This window comes from Cornus florida, unplaced genomic scaffold, assembly GCF_030987335.1.
Source record: "Cornus florida cultivar Cherokee Brave unplaced genomic scaffold, ASM3098733v1 CherokeeBrave_3.0.0_Hap2_Chr10, whole genome shotgun sequence".
Lineage (NCBI taxonomy): Eukaryota > Viridiplantae > Streptophyta > Magnoliopsida > Cornales > Cornaceae > Cornus > Cornus florida.
Window position 1 is genome coordinate 40,776,960 of NW_026775580.1, and position 21,987 is coordinate 40,798,946.

Below are 21,987 nucleotides of genomic sequence, written 5' to 3' on the forward strand. Positions count from 1 at the left end.
GCTTTTATGACATAGTATTTACGGGGCTTCTTTATTTTGCCTCGTGATTACTACCATTTACGGAGTTTTTAAAAGAATCCTCATAATTGTTACGTTATAAGGCATATTTTCACGAGGATTTAGTAGAATCGTCGTAGAAAAAGTATTTTTACGATGTATTAAAGAGCCCGTGAATATTTAGATATATTTACGGTATATTTGTACACCTTTAACGGGATAAATGTTTCTGGTTGATAAAGCTCTAAAATTTCACATTTAAGGCTTTTTTTTCGTAAATAAGCAATAAAACTACAATTAATAAAATCACTTAAAAAATATAATAGGAAAGAATGAAAAAAATGAACTTCCGTTATATTTAAGAGCTCGTGGATAAATTTCACATCAAGAGGCTTTTTTTGCGCTGTAAATAAGCAAATAAAAGTTCCCAGAGGAATAGCCCTTCTCTTCCCTTCATTTTTTCCCTCCGCTGATTTATATGCATTTGATTATTTGGGCCCTAAACTACGTCATTTTTTTGGGGCCAATTAATACACTGTAAAACACTTTCCCATTTCATTTAGCCCTAACGCTCTCTCCTCTTCCATCACCGATCTCGCCCTTCCATCACTGATCTCGCCCTTCCATCACTGGTCATCGTAGCTCTCTGTCCTTCCATCACTGGTCATTACAACAATCTTATAATCCATTTTGTTTTTACTTTGATTCTCTTGTGCTCCGTTTGGTTGCTGAGGAAACACCCAGAAATGGAAAGAAAATGAAGAACGACTGAAGCATAAGAATGAATTTTTTTTTTCCTTTTCATCTCCTCAGTTTTCGTGGCAACAATAGCGAGCAGTAGAATGATTTCCGTAGCAAACTCTCTCTTCGTTGATCTCCATATATCTATATAGTTAGTATTTTAATCATTTTTTTACCTAAATCTATACATATGTGTATGTGTTTTTATGTATTAATCTGTTGTTTAATCGATTCCTGAATTTTTTTTTTTTTTCATTTGATGAATACATGACTCATCTTTGCGATTTTGATGTTAGAGTTGGGCCATAGGAGTTCAATTTTTGAAGAGGATGCCTATGAACAGGATAGGGATTTCAATTTTGTTGATGTATTTACGAAATTAGGGTTAGGGCTTTGATGTGTAGTACAAAATTGGGGTTAGGGTGGGGCGGCGATGCCATTGAACCAGGTGTGGCAAGGCATGAGTTTCAGTGAAGCTCTAGTATTCCGACAAGGTATGAGTTTCAGACAGAGCAACGGTGGCACCAGAGGAGACTCGAGGATTAAGAAGAGAAATGTAAGATTCTTCTACCTGTTTCTATTTTTGTTGGTCTAAGTTACGATTTTTAGATCTTTTTCATTTTCTGTGTGGTTTCAGTCTAGCATATTTTATTTTATTTTTAGTATTTTTTTATTTTTTTATCGATAACATCTATACAAATTTCGCTGAAATATATAAATGTATCATTTTCTTTGCGTATCGGCCATGCCGACGTCGGAGGAGAAGTCCAAAATTGCCATCGCCATTCGTCCCAGCCCTACACACCTCAACAAGCCTAGGGTGCGCGCGCTCTCTCTTTCAACACAACACTAACATCACCTAACTGTAGGAAAATATCACATGTTCACTGACTGATAAGTGAAACAGAATCGCAAAAATAGGTAAGATTTTTTATCTTCTAAATTTTTGGTCTCATTCCAATCAATATTTATATGCAAAAGTGGGTCCAGAATTGGTTTGTTATCAACCTCAGAATTTTCTATTTTTTCATATTATCGCGAATTTCATTATGGAGAAAATTAACATACAGAATTTTTTTGTTTGATGGACTTGTTTTTAAGATTCTTATGGAATTGCAGAGAGAGAGAGAGGAAAGAGATTCATTTGGTCTGGGATATTTGTAGGTTGTTGCATTAGAGTCTAGGTTTGTGTATATTATTTTTTGAGGTACATGGTGGTGCTGGAATATGCAAGTACAATTTGATACATCCCTCTTTGATATATATATATATATGTATATGTATATATATATTAGGGGTTTTGGGTTTATAATTCTATCAATTAATCCTTTGCTTTAATTGGTTGCTTTTTCAGAATTTCTGTCTGCTTATCCATCAATTAATTTGTTTGTTTTTTTAGATATATATGTGGGGGGGTGGGTTGTTGTTGGGGGGTGTGATTCAACCTTTTTTCTCAGTTAAGTTGATCTTGCAATGGCAAGGTTAATTAAGGAATTAATTTTGATTTGCACTATCTTGATTTGATATTTAATTACTTTTGCTTTCATTTTGTTGCAACTGTGCTATTTTATATACATACAGACATTTATATTTCATATTAAATTACTTGTATTTTATTTCTTGATTTACTATCATAATAATAATCAACCCTTTGCAATAGCACAAATCATTGTAAAATAGGGCTATTAGACGGGTTAGTCGAACCACTGGGAATGCTAGTTTATGGCAAACAAGGTTGTTAGATTCACTTTTAGTTTAATGAAGGTGGTGGAGAGTTTGTTTTGTTTTTATCACTTAATACCTAGAATTAAGATTATGCATAAGACAATAGTTTCAAGGAAATTAAAGGGAAAGAAATATAAGTAGAGAGGACTAGGGAAGTGAATCCACTACCACCCTATACACATGCTAGATTATGATTAATTTGGGGAAAACAACATATATAATGGTCATGATATGTAGCAACACATGGTTGCTACATTATCTTCAAGGAGTTCATTAAATTAAAAGGCAAGAATAAACTATCAAAGGTCCACATGTTTGAACTACCTAAATAAGGGTGTAGCCTTCAACATGCTCACTAAGCCAAAGATTATCAAGCCATTAATTAAATGATGAAAGCACATAAAGTTAGGAATCAAGTATAGACCATCAAAGGGGGAACCTAAGCCATGGACTATCAAGGTTCTCCAACTTCATGCCATTAAAAACCATTCCATGATCTCATTTTCATTGTCACTATGAAAGTGCAAGCAATATGATTACAAAAATAAACCATCTAAGACAAGATAATTAGCTCAAAATAATCATTCATATACATTAAAATCCATTACAAGAAGTAAGGTGCTTTAGATCATGAACAACCAAAACTATACATCATTACCCCAAAATTAGAATCTAAACTAGAACATGCTTACAAGGAGGGCTTCATCACCTCCCTAGATAGAGAGTTAGTTACCCATAGAAGCAATGGTGGAAGGAGAAAGCTTAGAGAAACCTTCCATTTTCGCACCTCAGCCTCCCAAGAGGCACCACCCACAAGCTCTAAATATTTCTCTCTCTAAAACTTGCCAAAATGTGTGGTGATCCATAATACAAGCTTCCCCCCTTCTTTTGTAGACAAGATGTCTACCAAACCACCCAAAAACTGAGGTCCATGTCCCCTGAAGGTCTTTTACCAACAACCCAATTAAGGAGGAAATCCAAATTAAAAGGTTCAAGGAGACAATTGGGTCTGTAGTGTGTTTACGAGCTCTCGTAGATCGCAGCACGAGCGCTCATAGATGCCTTAGTAACATTTTCATGGCTCGAGACTTCATGGACGAGCGCTCGTAAGTGGAGCTATGAGCGCTCGTAAGGGCCTTTCTTCCTACTGCCTTGAATTGGAGCGCTCGTAGGAAGTACGACTGCTCGTATGCATCTTAGTTCATTCTGCCTCAAGTTAGAGCACTCGTAGGTGGTACGAGCGCTTGTGTGACATGGCGCGCGCGTTCCTGGTTGCTCACGAATGACGTACGAGCGCTCGTAGAATGCAGTACGAGCGCTCGTAAATGCTTTGAACTTCTTTCACTTTGATCTTGGCTTTGGGTCATTAAATATCATCTGCCCTTTTGTTTTGTAAAGAGTATTTATGAACCCACTTTGGCAATTTCTTCTTGGAAATCAAAGGATGCAAAAGCCCAGAATGACTTGTTCTTCAAAAAGCTTTCGAAAGCTTCCATTTTATTTTCTTTTGGAAGACAAACCTGAAAATACACAAAAACACGGAATTGGAGATAATCTATACAATTAAACCACTAATGGACTTAACAAATGCAAATACGGGCGCTTGGATATGCAATATTCGGCGTTTATCACATCCCCAAACTTACATTTTGCTAGTCCCATAGCAAAACCAAAATGAAGCACTCAATGAAATGACAACCATTGGAATGCTACCCAAAAAATATCAACTATGGTGCAATAAAATACATAGATCAAATATAACTTGAAATAGACAGAGAACTGGAGACGGGATCATTAAGCAGACTACCTTGCATATATGAAGCCTTGATACAAAAAATGGCTAAGCACATTTCAACTCTTATGCATCAACATCATAGTCTATATAAATAATTCAATTGTCATCTCTTGAATAGAAATCAACTCTAGCTTCAGTGAAAGTGAACCGGATTCCCAACATGTGGCTTTTACCTTCTCTTTCCAATTTGAAGACACAAGTCTTCAAATCATTCAATTCCCTTTTAAATGAGGTCACTAAGGCATGAATTTATTCAAATTACAACTTTTGTTGCTTTTTTTTTTTTAATACATATTATGGTCGTGCAATGCCGAAGTCCTTTAAGCTTTCTAATCAACCCATGTAGCAAACGTTAGGCCAGCAACTCCCAAATCGGACAGCTTTAGGATGCTAAGTGTAAAATCACTACTAGGGCTTAATAACTTAAATTGGCAAGGTTACGAACTCCAACGAACCATATTAATTTATTTATTTTTATTTTTTGTGAATGACCGTGCAATGCCTAAGTCCCTTAAGCTTTCTAACTAACCCATGTAGTAAGCGTTAGGCCAGCAACTCCCAAACCGGACGGCTTCAGGGTGCTAAGTGTAAAGACACTCCTAGGGCTTAATAACTCGAATCAGCCAGCCTACGAACTTAAGCTAGTCATTATCTTCTTCTTCTTTTTTTTTTCTATTTTTTAGTTAGAAAGTTATCATGCAAAAGATATCCATTCATTAGGGTCATCAAATCAAATCAACTGAGTCAAGGTCAAGGTCAATCAGGTTGCATGCCTCACAATTGAGTTTCCGGTGTGCATCTGTGCAATGTGAAGCATAGAAGAGTTTGAAATCCGACGAATATCTAATTGAAGCATTTATACAAACCAGTTTGAATCAACATGATCATTTCAAGATTTACTTTATTTTCAAAAACTATTATTTGCCTCTATACATAAAGTATTAAACACATGCTTCAATCTCCAACAATTTCCAAGATTACAAGATCATTGCTTCCCAAAAATGATTTTATTAACTTACATGCATCAAGTTAGCATATGCAAACAAAAATGCAATACCAAAAGGTACCCCCAAACTCGAAGGTCACATTGTCCTCAATGTGTGAAGACAAGTAAATCAAAATAAGAGCAAAGAGGGTAAAAGAACAATAATACCAAGTGGAGTGACGAAGGCAAAGGTTTCCATCTATGTGAATGCGCAAATGTTTCCCCCAAACTTGGACATGAAGACCTGTCAAAACACAACTAATATACACATGTAAAAGCATAGGTCTCTTAAGAAAAACCAAAACAGAAATAATAACACTAACATGAATTTTATTGAAAGATAAAAATCCATAAAAAACATAAATTTGCACACATTAGCCAAAAGTTTAAAACGGATAACAAAATAATGCGAAAAGCGGTGCCATTTAGAGAGATGAAGTTGTCTTAGGCAATTCGTTGAACACCTGGTGTGCAAGACAAAAAGGAAGAGAGCTAAGGTTACCAAAGGGGAAGCAAAACTAGAATTGTTCTTTTTTGTGCGAGAATGGACCCTTTGCCAACAATCAACATCAACAACAACCCACAAGCGTCAAAAAATTTAATCCCCATACTCCTCAATATCAAGATAAAGGAAAAGAAAAAATAAAAGTTGGAGGAGAGCATACCTTCGAAGAAGAACCAAGAAGACTCAAGAAACTTAAAGGGGATGAGAAGGGAGGGTTGAAGGGGTTGGGTATTTAAGGGAGATGAGAGCATGAAGGAGGAAGAGGAAGGGGTAGGGGAGTTATGGGAGTGTACATGCATGGGGTGGGTCGTGGGGGTGAGGGGAGTGAATGTGGGAAGGTGAAGAAAGATAGAGAGAGGGTCGATTAATAAAGGGGGCCGAGACAGGACGAGCGCTCGAAGACGGGGCTGAGAGGTTTGGACGAACTACGAGCGCTCGTGAGGCACCTGATTGCGAAGAGGTAGTGGTTTAGACGTACGAACACTCGTCTGCTTGGACGAGCATTCGAAAACGGGACAGTGGGGCATGATGGATCTACGAGCACTCGAAAATAATGGAACGAGCGCTCGAAAACGAGGCAGTGCTCCCTTTTGAAGATACGAGCCCTCGTAGATGATGGTACGAGCGCTCGTCCCTACCTGGCACAAAATTTTTGAATCCCATGAATGCTGGATTTTCATTCTTAGCTGAATGGAATCGGTATCGAGGTCCGAGAAAATTGCCAATGTAGAACTTAAGTTCTTATGGACCCAGGACACCTCGAAAGACCTTCGGCATGGAAATCGGAGCTCATTTGCAAGAGTGCCAATTCTAGGGTCCGAGAAAATTGCCGGATTAAGCTTGAAAACTGCCGGGAATGGTAGTGAGAGTCGCAGAATGCCTAAGAAAGCCTAATCAATAAGAGACAGTTCCGGAGAATGTCAAATTTTTGGCTTTCCTTAGCGAATTTCTAGAAAATTCATGGCTCATGCAATTTAGAAGAGGGAAGCTTGGAAGTAGAAAGAATTGTTCACGTGAGTGCTAAATTTAACGTCGATAGCTAGACGCACTAAGATCAGGTTAGTCCTCATTACCCTATACCATGTCTCTCTAGAGAGTCATGCTTCCCTAAATAAGAAAGTTCTTTTAGAAGTGGAAGAAAAAGAGCTTGAAGAAAAAATTTGAAAAGAGGTAAAGGAAAGACCTCAACCCACTCTTCTTCCTCAATGAAGAACTTTGGATTATGGGAAGATGGATAAAGTGAGGGCACACCTAGCAAAGGTTTGTGAAAGATCATATTTAGCATGGGAATGCCCGAAAAATTATCCTTCAAACTTTCAACATCCTCCTCACACTTATCCGGTGGTTAGGGCTCAACAACTTGATATAACTCAAGTGAGGGAATGGGAGGAGATGCAAGCTCCCAAGAAAGAGATACATTTGATGTTGCCCAAGGAATAGAGTGAATGGGTGGAGGAATATCAAGCAAAGAATTTACCTCCCAAATAGAATTGTCAACTTCAAAATCCTCACAATTGAAATGAGCCAAGCAAGCTTTTAAAGGATCCTCCATTGAAGGAGGTGTATCAAGTGAAGGATTCTTTAGGGGCTGTTTTGGATTTTTAAAGAAGACAATCTCTTCATCATTATTTTTCTCATTTTGAACCACAAATTCTTCAATGTTTTGTGTGGCAACAATTTGATCTTCGACCACAATTTCTTCATTTTCACATGTGGTAACCACTTGATCATTCTCATGATGAAAGTTACTTGGAGTAATCTCATCATTCATTGAATTTCCTTTTGGACTGGCCACAAGTTCAATGGGAAATTCTTCTTCCTTTTCATGATTTAGAGCATTAATCATTTGTTGAATTTGGGCTATTTGGTCATCTAACTCAACTCCAGATTGGGAATGAGAATAGGTGGTAGATTGCATGCTAACAGTGTCATCCAACATTTGCTTGTTAGAATCCATCATTTGCGTGCTGATAGACTCCATCATTTGTTTGTTGGCAGCAATAAACTCATCTAATTGAAACGGTGAAAAAAGGGAAGAGGGCTGGAAATCATGATCATTGGGTTGAAAATTGGCGTGAAAATGTTGCCCATGAGATTGTAGGGCAGAATTTCCCATGTCATGCCACAAGAAGTTTTGATGATCTCCCCAACCCGAGTCATAACCATTGAAATATGGATCATTACCCGATTCAAAGAAATTTTCAGTTAGTTGCTCTAGATAAAAATCTGAGAATTGTCCCGGTGGAGGACAATCTCTTGTATGATGTGTATGACTAGAGCAAAAAGCACAAAACTCATGTGGCGTGTAGAATTGAGTTGGAAGATAATTACCCTCCATCTATGACTAATTCAGCCACTTTCTTAGATACATTAAGGTAAATTCACATAAAATATATACAACACAAAAATGAATGTAAAACTAGAACATCAAACACTTACCCGGAGTCCTTGAGATTTCAAGTTTTCAGCTTCCCCTTAGCGAGTTTTGAGTTCTTAGGATCACACAGAAACATACAAAAACACAAAACAAAAAATATACACAAAACTAAATATTCATAATCAAACAAAAGGTAATCTTTAAAACCTCGGTCACAAAACCGTTTGCAATCCCCGGCAACGGCGCCAAAAATTGATCGGTCGTCGACTATCACAATAATAATCAACCCTTTGCAATAGCACAAATCATTGTAAAATAGGGCTATTGGACGGGTAAGTCGAACCACTGGGAATTCTAGTTTATGACAAACAAAGTTGTTAGATTCACTTTTAGTTTAATGAAGGTGGTAAAGAGTTTGTTTTGTTTTTGTCACTTAATACCTAGAATTAAGATTATGCATAAGACAATAGTTTCAAGGAAATTAAAGGGAAAGAAATATAAGTAGAGAGGATTAAGGAAGTGAATCCATTACCACCCTATACACATGCTAGATTATGATTAATTTGGGGAAAACAACATATATAATGGTCATGATATGTAGCAACACATGGTTGCTACATTATCTTCAAGGAGTTCATTAAATTAAAAGGCAAGAATAAACTATCAAAGGTCCACATGTTTGAACTACCTAAACTAGGGTGTAGACTTCAACATGCTCACTAAGCCATTAATTAAATGATGAAAGCACATAAAGTTAGGAATCAAGCATAAACCATCAAAGGGGGAACCTAAGCCATGGACTATCAAGGTTCTCCAACTTCATGCCATTAAAAACCATTCCATGATCTCATTTCCATTGTCACTATGAAAGTGCAAGTAATGTGATTACAAGAATAAACCATCTAAGACAAGATAATTAGCTCAAAATAATCATTCATATACATTAAAATCCATTACAAGAAGGAAGGTGCTCTAGATCATGAACAACCAAAACTATACATCATTACCCCAAAATTAGAATCTAAACTAGAACATGTTTACAAGGGCGGGGTTCATCACCTCCCTAGATAGAGAGTTAGTTACCCATAGAAGCAATGGTGGAAGGAGAAAGCTTAGAGAAACCTTCTATTTTCGCACCCCAGCCTCCCAAGAGGCACCACCCACAAGCTCTAAATATTTCTCTCTCTAAAACTTGCCAAAATGTGTGGTGATCCATAATACAAGCTTCCCCCCTTCTTTTGTAGACAAGATGTCTACCAAACCACCCAAAAAACGAGGTCCATGTCCCCTGAAGGTCTTTTACCAACAACCCAATTAAGGAGGAAATTCAAATTGAAAGGTTCAAGGAGACAAGTGGGTCTGCAGTGTGTTTACAAGCGCTCGTAGATCGCAGCACGAGCGCTCGTAGATGCCTTAGCAACATTTTCATGGCTCGAGACTTCATGGACGAGCGCTCGTAAGTGGAGCTATGTGCGCTCGTAAGGGCCTTTCTACCTACTGCCTTGAATTGGAGCGCTCGTAGGAAGTACGAGCGCTCGTATGCATCTTAGTTCATTCTGCCTCAAGTTGGAGCGCTCGTAGGTGGTAAGAGCGCTCGTGTGACATGGCTCGTATGCATCTTAGTTCATTCTGCCTCAAGTTGGAGCGCTTGTAGGTGGTAAGAGCGCTCGTGTGACATGGTGCGCACGTTCCTGGTTGCTCACGAATGACGTACGAGCGCTCGTAGAATGCAGTACGAGCGCTCGTAAATGCCTTAGACTTTATTTTTCTTTTCTTCTACTTTGAACTTCTTTCACTTTGATCTTGGCTTTGGGTCATTGAATATCATCTGCCCTTTTGTTTTGTAAAGAGTCTTTATGAACCCACTTTGGCAATTTCTTCTTAGAAATCAAAGGATGCAAAAGCCCGGAATGACTTGTTCTTCAAAAAGCTTTCAAAAGCTTTCATTTTATTTCCTTTTGGAAGACAAACCTGAAAATACACAAAAACACGGAATTGGAGATAATCTATACAATTAAACCACTAATGGGCTTAACTAATGCAAATAAGGGCGCTTGAATATGCAATATTCGGCGCTTATCAATTTTCTTTTCCCATCTGTTAAAAGGGATGTATTAATTTTGAATGTTTTTAGTGAGTGATGAAAGCCTTCTCCTCAGTTTAAACTGATCTTTCAATGAAAAGGTCAATTTGTGGTTACATTTTGATGTGCACTATATTGATTTCATAGTTAATTACTTTTGCTTTTATTTTGTTGTAACTGTGCTATTGTATATACATTCAGACATACATATTTCATATTTAAGTACTTTTGGTTTAATTTTGTCGCAATTTTGCTATTGTATATACATTCAAACATACATATTTCATATTTAATTACTTTTGTTCTATTTTGTGTGTGCTAAATTGCTAATGTATATATTTGGATCAAATTTAGATGCTATATTTACCTGTTTATTAGAAGGATATATGTTATCAATTTTAGGAGAAATTTGTTTTGATTTTGTGTTCCGTCTGTTAAAAGAATAACTTACAATCTTATTATTTGGATTAATTGTGTGTGTTATTGTATATTTCTTCCTTTGTGCCTTTCGACCAAAATATATATATATATATCTTCCTACGTTCGTTACATATTCAGCCAGCATTTTGCTCTAAATCCAACTTGAAGCTAAGTTGGATTTCTGTCAGGGTCCATATGCTTGGAGTTCCACTGAAATTGCTATCTGCCTAAAATAGAACTTCTGGTTTAATTTCAGGGAAGAGCTCTGAATTCAATTCTTGATGGAGGAGAAGGCTAATGCAATTCAACAAAGTAACAGGCTTCGTCAGGAACTGGTGAGGGATTCATATGACTTCATTCTATACTATTTTATATTCTTCTTTATTATTTTTCTTATAATTACATCACGCATTCATTAGTTTATAAGCTGGAATACTTCTAATGTCCTTTCAACATGGTATCTTTGTCTTCCCTGCCTTATGTCCAACTTATTTTTTTAGTGTTTTGATCATGTATATCTTTATATGAATATATATCTATATCTATGTGTGTGTGTGTGTGTGTGTGTGTATTTTTGGTGTCAGTGATTTAGCAAAAGGGCATAAGGCTAGAAATATGTAAGTTACATTCTATAAAGAATCATTGTATGGGATAAAGCAATGTTTAGGAATACCATTAGAGGACCAAACAGCTCTATAATAGTCCCAAAGCCTATGGTGTTTTCTGAACGTTAATGGCAGTAATTTGAGGAAAGAAAGCTTCCTAAACTCATCTTTCTCATATTGGACTCCCGACGGTGTCGATTATTCCGTAAGCGACCAGCGAAGAGGTTAGGGTTTTCAACCAGCGACCATAAATTGAAGTTGAATCAAGCCACCATGGACGACGGTACGTACCTTGTCACAGTTGCCTCTCATCCTTTCCATTATCAGTCTAATTTTATTCACAAAATTTTCTCTATATCTATACATTTTTATGCACATATATTTGTATGTGTGTGTGTGTGTGTGTGTCTGTGTCTGTGAACTAATTCCTGATTTGATCTATTTGAGCAAGCTATTTGTTTATACCACCTGGAGAAGAAAGTGTTTGAGATTGATAGCTTAATAGAAACATCTGAACAGTTATTCGCAGTCAGAGTATTTCTTATTTTCTTTTCAAATCCCATAGATACTAAATCTTTCACTTCTAAAATTCAATCGGATTAATTACATCTCCTAATTTTGCAAAGGTTTCATGAAAGCAAAAAGGGGAAATAAACAAATTTAAAAAAATAAGCTTTTGGAGCATCAATTAGTACTATAAATCATGAAATTTAGAACACAATATAATTTCATATGAAATCCATAAAATGTCAAATTTATTTGAATAGTGAAAATTTGAGTAGAAAAAATAAATTAAAATGAAAATCAAGGTCGTCATAAGTTTATCACAGATGATTAAAAAATTCACCCATGTTGGTCTCCTTTCAGAAAAGTTAAATGAATTGTACCTATTTCTAGTCAAATTTAAATAGGCCAAGTTATTATATATACGTATATATATGTGGGTAATAAATTGGGCTATGTATATATGAGGTTCTCTTGTTCAATTACTAGTTCTTCCTAAGTGAAGTTTGTTGATTTCTACAATTGATCATCTTCGTCATATTGTTTTTTCTCATAAGATGCTTGTTTTAGAGAAGTTGATTCTTCTGCTTCAATGATTAAGCACTCACATGGAGTGTTCTTTTCCATGAAGGCCATGATTCAAGATTAGGACCTAGAGTTTCCTTGTTAATTCAGGAAATGCCTTCCTAATGTACACTATATTTTTCAGTGAATTCAATATTGTATTGCCTCAAGAACTTGTTTTGATAAAATAACTTCTTTTAGCAGCAGTGAATCCTCTCGTTCTTTAATATCCTTGCAAAGATTTGTATACTAAATCCTAAAATCCAAGGTGATTAAACAATGTCGATTATGTTATCTTCATAGATAATGCTTAAAGAGTATTAGTTCCATATGAAAAGTCCCTATTATCAACGAAAAAAGAAAGCAGTTGTAGCTTTAGAAGCACTTTTACACTTTGTCATCTAAAATTTATTGAAAATAAATTTACCCAATACATGCTAGATAATTGAAAACTTCACACTTCTTGAACACTAATTTTCCCAAGAAAAGAAAAGGAAAGGGAGAGAAAGATAGGGAAAGCCAAGGAGTGGCCTTCATATACTCGTTTAGGTATTAGAAACTTCCTCGACTTGTATGCCCTGTCATTTGCCTCATCAAATAGCCACTAGTATTTATTACGAATTTAATTAACTCATACTTCTTAAATTATTTTTGTTGCCTCGTATTAAATTTTAATGGTTTTTCTTATTTTCTTATCTTGCATATGTTCTCATACAAAGTCCTCTAAAGTGGGTGCAAAAAGAGGACTAAGAGAGAGGAATTGTATTGATGCTAACACAAGCTTGGTTGTATGGCCTAAGAAATATGTGAAAATTATACAGGTCAATTAGTCATTCATTAACTTATTATTATATTTCTTAAATTAGTCATATGATCTGATTTTTTATTTATTTGTTGGCATTACTTTTTAAAATATTTTTTTCAGACAGGATTGATTATCACCAGTTCATTAGGAGCAGAAGAATCAGAATTTCTATGATTCCATTCTATAACAAAGGTCAAATACTATGCTTCTTCATTTTTATTATCACCATGGCAATGCATTATATGCTTAAAAAGTTGATTGTTTTAAGGGGTCAGGTGCCTTAAGTGGTCATTTTTTTTATTATTATTATGCATAAATGGAGGTCGGGAAATTATTGCAAATGGAGTTTGGTTTTCATTCATCACATATTACGATGTATAGGGGGTCACGTGCCTTAAGTGGCCATATTTTTATTATTATTGTGCATAAATGGAGGTCGGGAAATTATTGCGGATGGAGTTTGGTTTTCATTCATTGCATATTATGGTGTATAGGGGGTCACGTGCCTTAAGTGACCATTTTTGCTGCTTTCCGATTTATTATTTTTATGCATGAAGGATTTCTTAGGTCTAGTAATGCTAGTTGGGTTTGATATTGGACTGAACAGAAAATTTAAATGTGATTTTATTTAATTAATACAACCAATCAAGCCAGTAGTCATCCAAACTTTAGACAGAGATTAAAGAAGAATATCAACCGTGAATCTTGAAAACACTTAATATTATAATTTGATATGTCATTAAAATGTAATGCTACCAAGAGTGACGAGTGATGCGAGAGTGATCTAGATTATAGTAGTTGGCTAAAAAGGTTTAATTAATTTTGGTGATTAAGCATTTCAAGCCCATCATTCTATGATGATGTGAAACAAAATTTCAATGGCTGTTCAACATTTTTTGAAAATGGAATGCTCATACCATATCTGCTTATACACAGTATACTACATTGTATATATATAAAACTGAGTCTCTTAATAGTTGATTAATAAAAAATAATTATAATTATGTTTAAAAAAGATTATTTTAATAAATTTATTAATAGTTGGTTCCAAAATGACCAACTATGATAGGAAGTCTTCCTCTCAGCTTCTCAATTAATGTTTTCTTAATGCATCCATTTGTTTTATCTGTTCTTGTTCAGCGGTCAGCCGATTCTGTCCACTTTAAAATCTCATTTTTAGCTATGCTTTTTTAATGCCCAATAATACCTACCTTCAATCATGCATTGCTTTATATTCATTTTATAAAATCCCAGCTTTAAACTCTATCAAGTATTCAGCATTCGGATATGTTGACATGATAACTATGTTGTAATAATAATGATGCATGGACACATAATACACACATAGATCTGTCAAGTATTGGACCATTAATTTTTGGGTTGAACCTTCTTCCTTGCACATGGGGCTTAGACTCAAACGGCCCAACACATTAGTGACTTGCTTCAAGAAACGCATCTAAACTAAATCCATAATACTACTAACAACAATGTTTTTTGGACCTAAAATACCAGCCAAAATGGCAAGCCTACTTCATTGCAATGAAGCGGACTCGATTATCATTTTTCTAATATTAATTCGTACAATGTCAAACTGAAAAGTCAATTATTTGTGACAGATAGTATGAATTCACACTATTTACACTTTTACCGATCTGAACTTTGTGATTATTGAATAATTGAAATTCAGAAGAAATTATACATTGGGACGGGACGAAATTGATTGGATGACTACTGGCTTGAATGCATGGACAACTTAAAGTTTGAAATATTGCCCAACCATGCATTTCAATGTCCAAATCAAGCCTTTGAGGAAGTTAAATGTGATTTTATTTAATTAATACAACCAAACTCCACACGTCGATGTTTTGTTCCCTAGCCTGCAAAGAGGGCTAACCCTTAAGAAAATACTAAAAATATTACTGGAAGTACATTACAAAGACAAGGGATTAATGTATAAATTAAAGGAATAAAGTATGGGAGAGAAAGGTCTTCAAGATTCCTTTAAGACTGTATTGTTAAAAAAATTATATTATCTAATTAGTATATGTTTAATAGAAAGTGATAGTTTCATGAAGGGATAGGTTTTTGTCAAAAACAATGGATCATATGCTTATTTTTGGACTGTTCTGCTATGTGATTCTCTGCTGAAAACACAATCCAATCATGGCAGAATTTGCAGCTGAGAGCAAATTAACACAACCTACTGGACTTGATTTCTTGAGGGTTTTTTTGCATCTAGTTAGTGTTTTCAGACTAGATAGAACATTATCAACCTAGTTAGGTGAAGCTTGATTATTTGTATTGCGGGTAATTTATAGTAAAAGAAAACAAAGAATATATTATTAATACACAAAACTTGTACACTGAGTAATTAGTCAGGTGATTCAAAAATGCCATGGACACCTGATCATTGAGTGTAATAAAATCCTAAATTTATGGTTCGAGTTGGCTAGAATATGTGTTCTCTTTATCTCATGAATATAAAGAGATTTTGATATTGTCTGTTCTCATACGTACTTGTAAAAATCTAGTATTCAATTAAGGAAAATTATCTGCTTGAAATATTTTTGGTAGATCTAAAGAAGAAATTCTTAACAAAATGTTTGTGTTTGATTCATAAATGATAATTTTATTCTTTCCCTTTTTTATTAGCATTCTGAATTTGAGACTTGTGTGATGCAGCTACTTCCTTGGATTTTGTATAGTAAGCTGGTTTTTTGACAAGTGCAGACTGAACTTCAAAACTGAACTTCAAGTGCTAGAAGGTTTATCAATTTTTCAACAGAAGTGTTAGGAAATTGATGCTTTTCTTGACAAATGGATTTACTTCCTGTTTTGGAACATTTTGGAACATCGATAAATGTTGAATTGTTTTGGAACATTGATAAATGATGAATTGTAAAAATGTTTTAACTCTTTTGATATGTTTAATGGGATATATTTTTTGAATTGAATATAGCTGAAAGTGATATGAATTACAGGTAGTGGATGATTGATTAACTGTCATTAATTAAATGTGTTTTATAAATATATGTGTGTGTGTATATATATATATTATTTACGGGGAGCTTAAAACCATGTAAATAAAAGGCTATATATTAGTGAAAATCCTCGTAAATAACTTTTCTATGAGATACATGGCAGCTCGTGAGAATAATTTATATTATTTATGGGCTCGTAAATAACTTTTCTATGAGATACATGGCAGCTCGTGAGAATAATTTATATTATTTATGGGTAGCTAAAATTCATCATAAAAACCTTTTCTACGACATGCTTCAATGCCTTGTGAGATTATTTACGGGTTGTTAAAATTCGCCGTAGAAAACTTTTCTACGGCATGCGTCGGTGCCTTGTGAGATTATTTACGGGTAGTTACAACTCGCTATAGAAAACTTTTCTACGGCATGCATCGGTGCCTCGTGAGATTATTTGCTGGTAGTTACAATTCGCCGTAGAAAACTTTTCTACGACATACGTCGGTGCCTCATAAGTTAATTATTAATAGAAAAATATTTATGCTGTAAATAAATTTAATATATAAATGAAATTATTTTCTACGGCGAATCTCTTATTTTTCTACGAGATAGATTTTTTTCCGTAAAAAAAATTAAGTATTTACGGAACCCTCATACACGAGGGCCTAGAATGCGCCGTGAATAAGTTTCCACGGCATTTTTGGCCCCTCATAGAAGCCCTTTTTTATTGTAGTGGAAGTCTGTATGTAGTTGAGCTACCTCTGATCTGTAGCTAGAATTTGTGCTGGTATGTGCTATCGGCTCGATAGGAGGGGCATGTGAAGGGCAAGTCTGCTGAGATGCAATAGGTACATCTGGCTGGGAGGTAGAACCTAAAGTGGTAATGCGACGTCTCTGTTTGGGGGGAGATTTATCTGTTGTATCCTCTGCAGCGTCATCTGCTACAGCTGCCTGTGTCGTTGTTCTCTGCTGATGTGTCTGTAGTCTCTTCATATCCCTGTTTGCCCTATTCTTACGGCAGGAGTTGAAAGTCTTTGTCCACCTCTGTTGATCATATGTTCTCTTATCTCTCTCTGCATTAGGCTCTAAAATCTCCTCGGGGTCAAACTGATAACCCTGGTCTAGTAGTAACTGAGTAATCAAGTGGCCAAAAGGTAAGGGCCAAGTCGTTGCTCTAGTACTGCGTATGTGATACAGGTTCTTCCAGAACTTGTGCACGAGCTCCCAAATTAGTGCAGGGATAGAAATCCAGTACCCCTGGTCTAGACAATATTGGGCCTGAAAGATCCCCTCTCGCCGTTGAGTGCCATAGCCTGTCGGAACTGCATTGAGGTGCAGCACTGAATTAAAGAACCAATATCAAAGATCAATCTCGACCCGGTATGCAAAGGTGTGCCCTTCAAATGCAGCATGTGGAGATAATGTAGCCACCATGGTCAGCTCAATGGGAAAAGGTGGAGCTGTAGGGTACATGTAACGACCTGGGTTTTGATTCAACCCGGTACTACAATGATGAACCGAAGATTGACCCGATAACGAATCTAGATGCGGAAGCAAGAAACAAAACGATGGTCTTCCAAGGCACGGAACACCTCTAAGACTCTAGGATGATCCTCCATGAGGTCACGGAACTCAAAGAAATAAGGTGCGGAAGCAAATGACCAGAAGGATGACAATTTAAGCCCCCAGGGGCAAGGTAGTCATTTTTGAAAGTATGAATTCAGGTGTCACCGAATGCACCACTAGAAAGGCAGTGAAAAACTAATCAAGATGGACTCAAGAATCGCATGATTCGGAATTCGGACGAAAGAGAAACAACAAGATGAAGAGAAACGATCAAAACCCTTTAATCAAGGGCAAAGTGGTCAATTTGCAATTAAAAAGGGAGATTTGACTCTAAATGAGTCAAATGAGGTCCACACAACCTAGTCCAATCGTTTCATAACATTCCAAAAGGTTCTAAGAACTTTGGACAAGAATCCCACGAAATGCCCTTCCCCGGTTGAGGTAAAAACTGACACCCTCTCACTAAAACTTGTATAACTCTCACCAAAATTGGATTTTGAATGCATGGTTGGTGTCATTGGAAAGTTGACTTCAAGCTCATGAATTTAGGCTCAAGAATCACCCCATTTGGGTTAGAAACAAAGAAGTTATGGCCATTCAAAATTGGAAGTTCAGTGTTGAAACTCAACAGAGGCTAGTCTCGGGATCTAGTCATTTCAGTCGACCAAAATGACCCATTGGATGACCGAAATGAAGAAAAATCATGCTGAAATCAGGTTTTTAAAGCTTGGTTGGTTCCATAAACCAAAATGAGCCATCGGTCGACCGAAATGAGCCATCGGTCGACCGAAATGACCTTAAAAGCTGAAAATGGCTACTGGAAAGTGAGGTTTTGAAACTCAATGAAAACCAAAAGGCTTCGGCCATTTCGGTTGACCGAAATGACTTGAGAAAGTGCAAAAATTTCATGTTATGCACTCAAGGCTGAAAGTCTACTTGGAATTCCCCATGGCATGTTCAATTCACATAATATGCTAGTGTGTGATAATGTGAACATGCACACAAGTGTAATATGGATATTTAAACCTATTACAATGGCCTATGGCCTCATTACATCCCATTTACAAAATTTGACATGTCAAACCTTAAAAGTTGACAAAATACATTTTAATGGCAAAACTTGAAGTTTAAATTACATACATATGAACTTAAAGGTTCGTGGCCCTTAGCCTCATGTCATACATGTCAAATACATTAAAAAGAGTGTACTTATGTACACTTTACATACGTAGAATCAAGAATACAAGTTTTGTCATGTGAAGCCACAAATCACCCAAGCAATGAAATCTTCAAATCTTGAGTCCGGTACCTAAAATATGCCCCAGTAACGTAGGGGTGAGCAATATAAAGCTACTCGTAGGAGATGAGCATGCATCGACCTAGCATTTTACAATTTATATCACCTTAAAGTGAAACATGTTAAAGGGACTCATGCCACCTAACGTCTATGTCACAATGAGACTCAGGGAGCATCCTAAGCTACCCTAGAGTACTAACAACAAGAATCATGATATATACGCATATGAAACAAGTCAAGATTTGGGACAACCTAAGAACACGACAAGAAGCATACTCGGAATCAAGAACTAGGTATAAAATCTATGCAAGTAAACAAGGATAGAATACACGACATGAAGAATAATTGAAATCAAGAACGAAGCATAATATCTATGCAAATAGATAAGGAAGGAACACTCCATAAAACACGAAAAGAAGTATACTTGAATCACGAATAAGGTATAATATCTACACTAATGACAAGATTAGAACATTAAAATTTACACGATAGGAGTTATACAAGGAATCAAGAACAAGGCCTAATGTCGATGCAAATAACAAGGTTAGGATAATCCAATTAGCAAGACAAGAGTTATACACGAAATCAGGAACAAGGCATAATATCTATGCGATTAACAAGGTTTGTGCATTTCATAAAACACGTCAAGAGGTAACATATGGAATCAAGGACAAGGCATACTATCTATACAGGTAAACAATGATAGAATATTCCATATAACATGACAATAAGTATACTTGGATATAAGTTAACAAGAATTGCGTTATCAATGCAATTTACATGGTTGGACTATACCAATTTACATGTCATGAAGTATACTTGAAATCACGAATGATGCATAATATCTATGCAATTAACAAGATTGGAGCATTTCACATAATACAACAAGTTTTAAATCTTCAAGGAATATCAACTTGAAATTTAAAGAGTGAAATCAGCCATTGTGGAAACTTGGATATCGCCCGGATTAAAACCGTACTCTTGGGATCACTTTAGGGTTACCAGCCCAAGGGTACCTTCCCCTAGTCTTGGGATCACTTTAGGGATTATCAACCCAAGGGTACCTTCCCCTATTCTTGGGATCACTTTAGGGATTATCACCCAAGGGTACCTTTCCGTATTCTTGGGATCACTTTAAGGATTATCACCCAAGGGTACCTTCCCCTATTCTTGATTGATATCCCAAGTCCCAAAATCAACAAGTTGTGCAAGTCAAGATTGTATCAAAATACTATAAACACATTAACCACGTCTCATGCACAACCAAGATTGTGAAACATACAAGTCATGCCCTAAGTTCGCATTAATATGATATGATGAATGTCGAATCTTCAGTGTGCGATTCGTTACACGCTATGCATGAAGGATGTTTAATGCGAAGTGTACAAATCATTACACAAGGCAAGTCCAATGTCAAGTTACAAGTTCGTTCTAAGCAAGATACAACCATGTGAATTAAGTTTCATACAAAGGAATTAATTAAATATAAGTTTCAAAACTTATCCGATTATTCTCGATTAGATACACGTGAATGAACTTGTCTAGAAAATCATGAATACAAGGTTAGAAACTGAATCAAGACCAATGAACCATGAGATGGATTTTAATTACTTCGTTTAATTAAAATCTCTAGGTTTTGAAATTCATCTAAATGATCTTAAATTAGTATATGTTATACAACATGCCAAGACTTGATTTAAAAACACGACACAAGTGAATTCCATGCAAGAGAAGACCACGAGTATTAAACTTTAATACTAGAAAATAAATAAATGAAAGGTTTCAAAACCTAATCAAATATTCTAGATTTAATATATGTGAAACCATATAGCATGCATATCAAGAATGTCAAGTCGGAATTCCAATGGGGTGAATAGTACACCCGGAGCAAATTAATTAATCAAATTAATTAATAAATACTAGATTTCAAAACAATTCCGACTACTCTCAATTTAATCTATGTTGAGGAGCATACTTGTAATACCCCTAATTTTAAAAGGATAGTCTTGGCATTTATTTATTATTATTTTTTATTGTATTTTTCGTGATTATTTGGTTTAATTATTTTTATTTATTGATTTGATTTAATTGGGTTATTTAATTGGAATTAATTAGTTAAGTGTATTTAATTATTTAATTGGATTTTTTTGATTTAATTGTTTTCCTATGTGTCATGTGTTTTAAATTGAATTAAGTTATCTTTTAATTATTTAATTGGGTTATTTAATTGGAATTAATTAGTTAAGTGTATTTAATTCTTTAATTGGATTTTTAATTTAATTATGGTTTAAGTTACAGTTAGCTTTGGGTTGCAAATCACGTATAGGTAAGCCGCACTATGATAACCTAGATTGCTATATGGGTCGATTGACTAGAGTTTTACATTAGGGCTCTGGCTTTAATTAAACAAGGATTAGGGTTTAGGTTTTTACGCCTCTATATACATAGTTGTAATCTGTATTAAGGGTTGGAAAAAACCCTACTCACGTAGCATAGATACAGAGAGTTACACAGTGAGGCTTTGAGAGAGCAGAAAGTTACACAGTGAGGCATTGAGAGAGGACCAAGGGAGGATTTTGGTGGATTAGATCAGAACCAGAGGAGGCTAGAAAGTTTAGAATAACGGCGACAAGGTTTTGGTTATAAAACTGTACAGGCAAGTTCTTATCTTCCTCCTTCCCTTTGGCTTGTGTTCTGTGCACCTAGACAGTCTCTAGGAGATTAATTGGCCTTAAACTGAACCATGCATGTTTTATATATGTTTTACTTGATCGTTTTATCTGTGAAAAATTTATTTACAAAACAATTATAGCACGTATGTTTTTCTTGACTCTGTTTTGGCATAACATCCCACTGTTCTAATTTTTATTTTGAATCTTACTGAAATCAACCAAGGTCTGATTGGATACTAGATGTAATTTAAGACTTCGAATTTAAATTGGAGGAAGAATAGAGGGGTTGGGATAAAACTGATGTTGCAATTTAGTTTCAGTGTTGTTCTTCAACAATGCTAGTTTAAATGGCTTGATTAAACTCTGTA

The 21,987-nt window shown here is 35.6% G+C and overlaps 1 long non-coding RNA gene across 8 annotated transcripts; it reads left to right on the top strand.

Moving 5' to 3' along the window:
* The first annotated feature begins 514 nt into the window (after window positions 1-514).
* Window positions 515-16,090, top strand: LOC132276835 (uncharacterized). 8 transcript variants are annotated; one of them, XR_009470936.1, is made up of 6 exons: window positions 515-1,294; window positions 10,885-10,963; window positions 11,369-11,516; window positions 13,021-13,122; window positions 13,227-13,298; window positions 15,789-16,090. It is a non-coding gene; the product is annotated as an uncharacterized LOC132276835 (long non-coding RNA). The 8 variants fall into 8 exon arrangements; XR_009470935.1 differs by having other exon boundaries at window positions 515-889; window positions 1,035-1,294; window positions 10,885-11,516; XR_009470933.1 differs by lacking the exon at window positions 515-1,294 and adding an exon at window positions 1,301-1,659.
* Window positions 16,091-21,987: the final 5,897 nt, after the last annotated feature.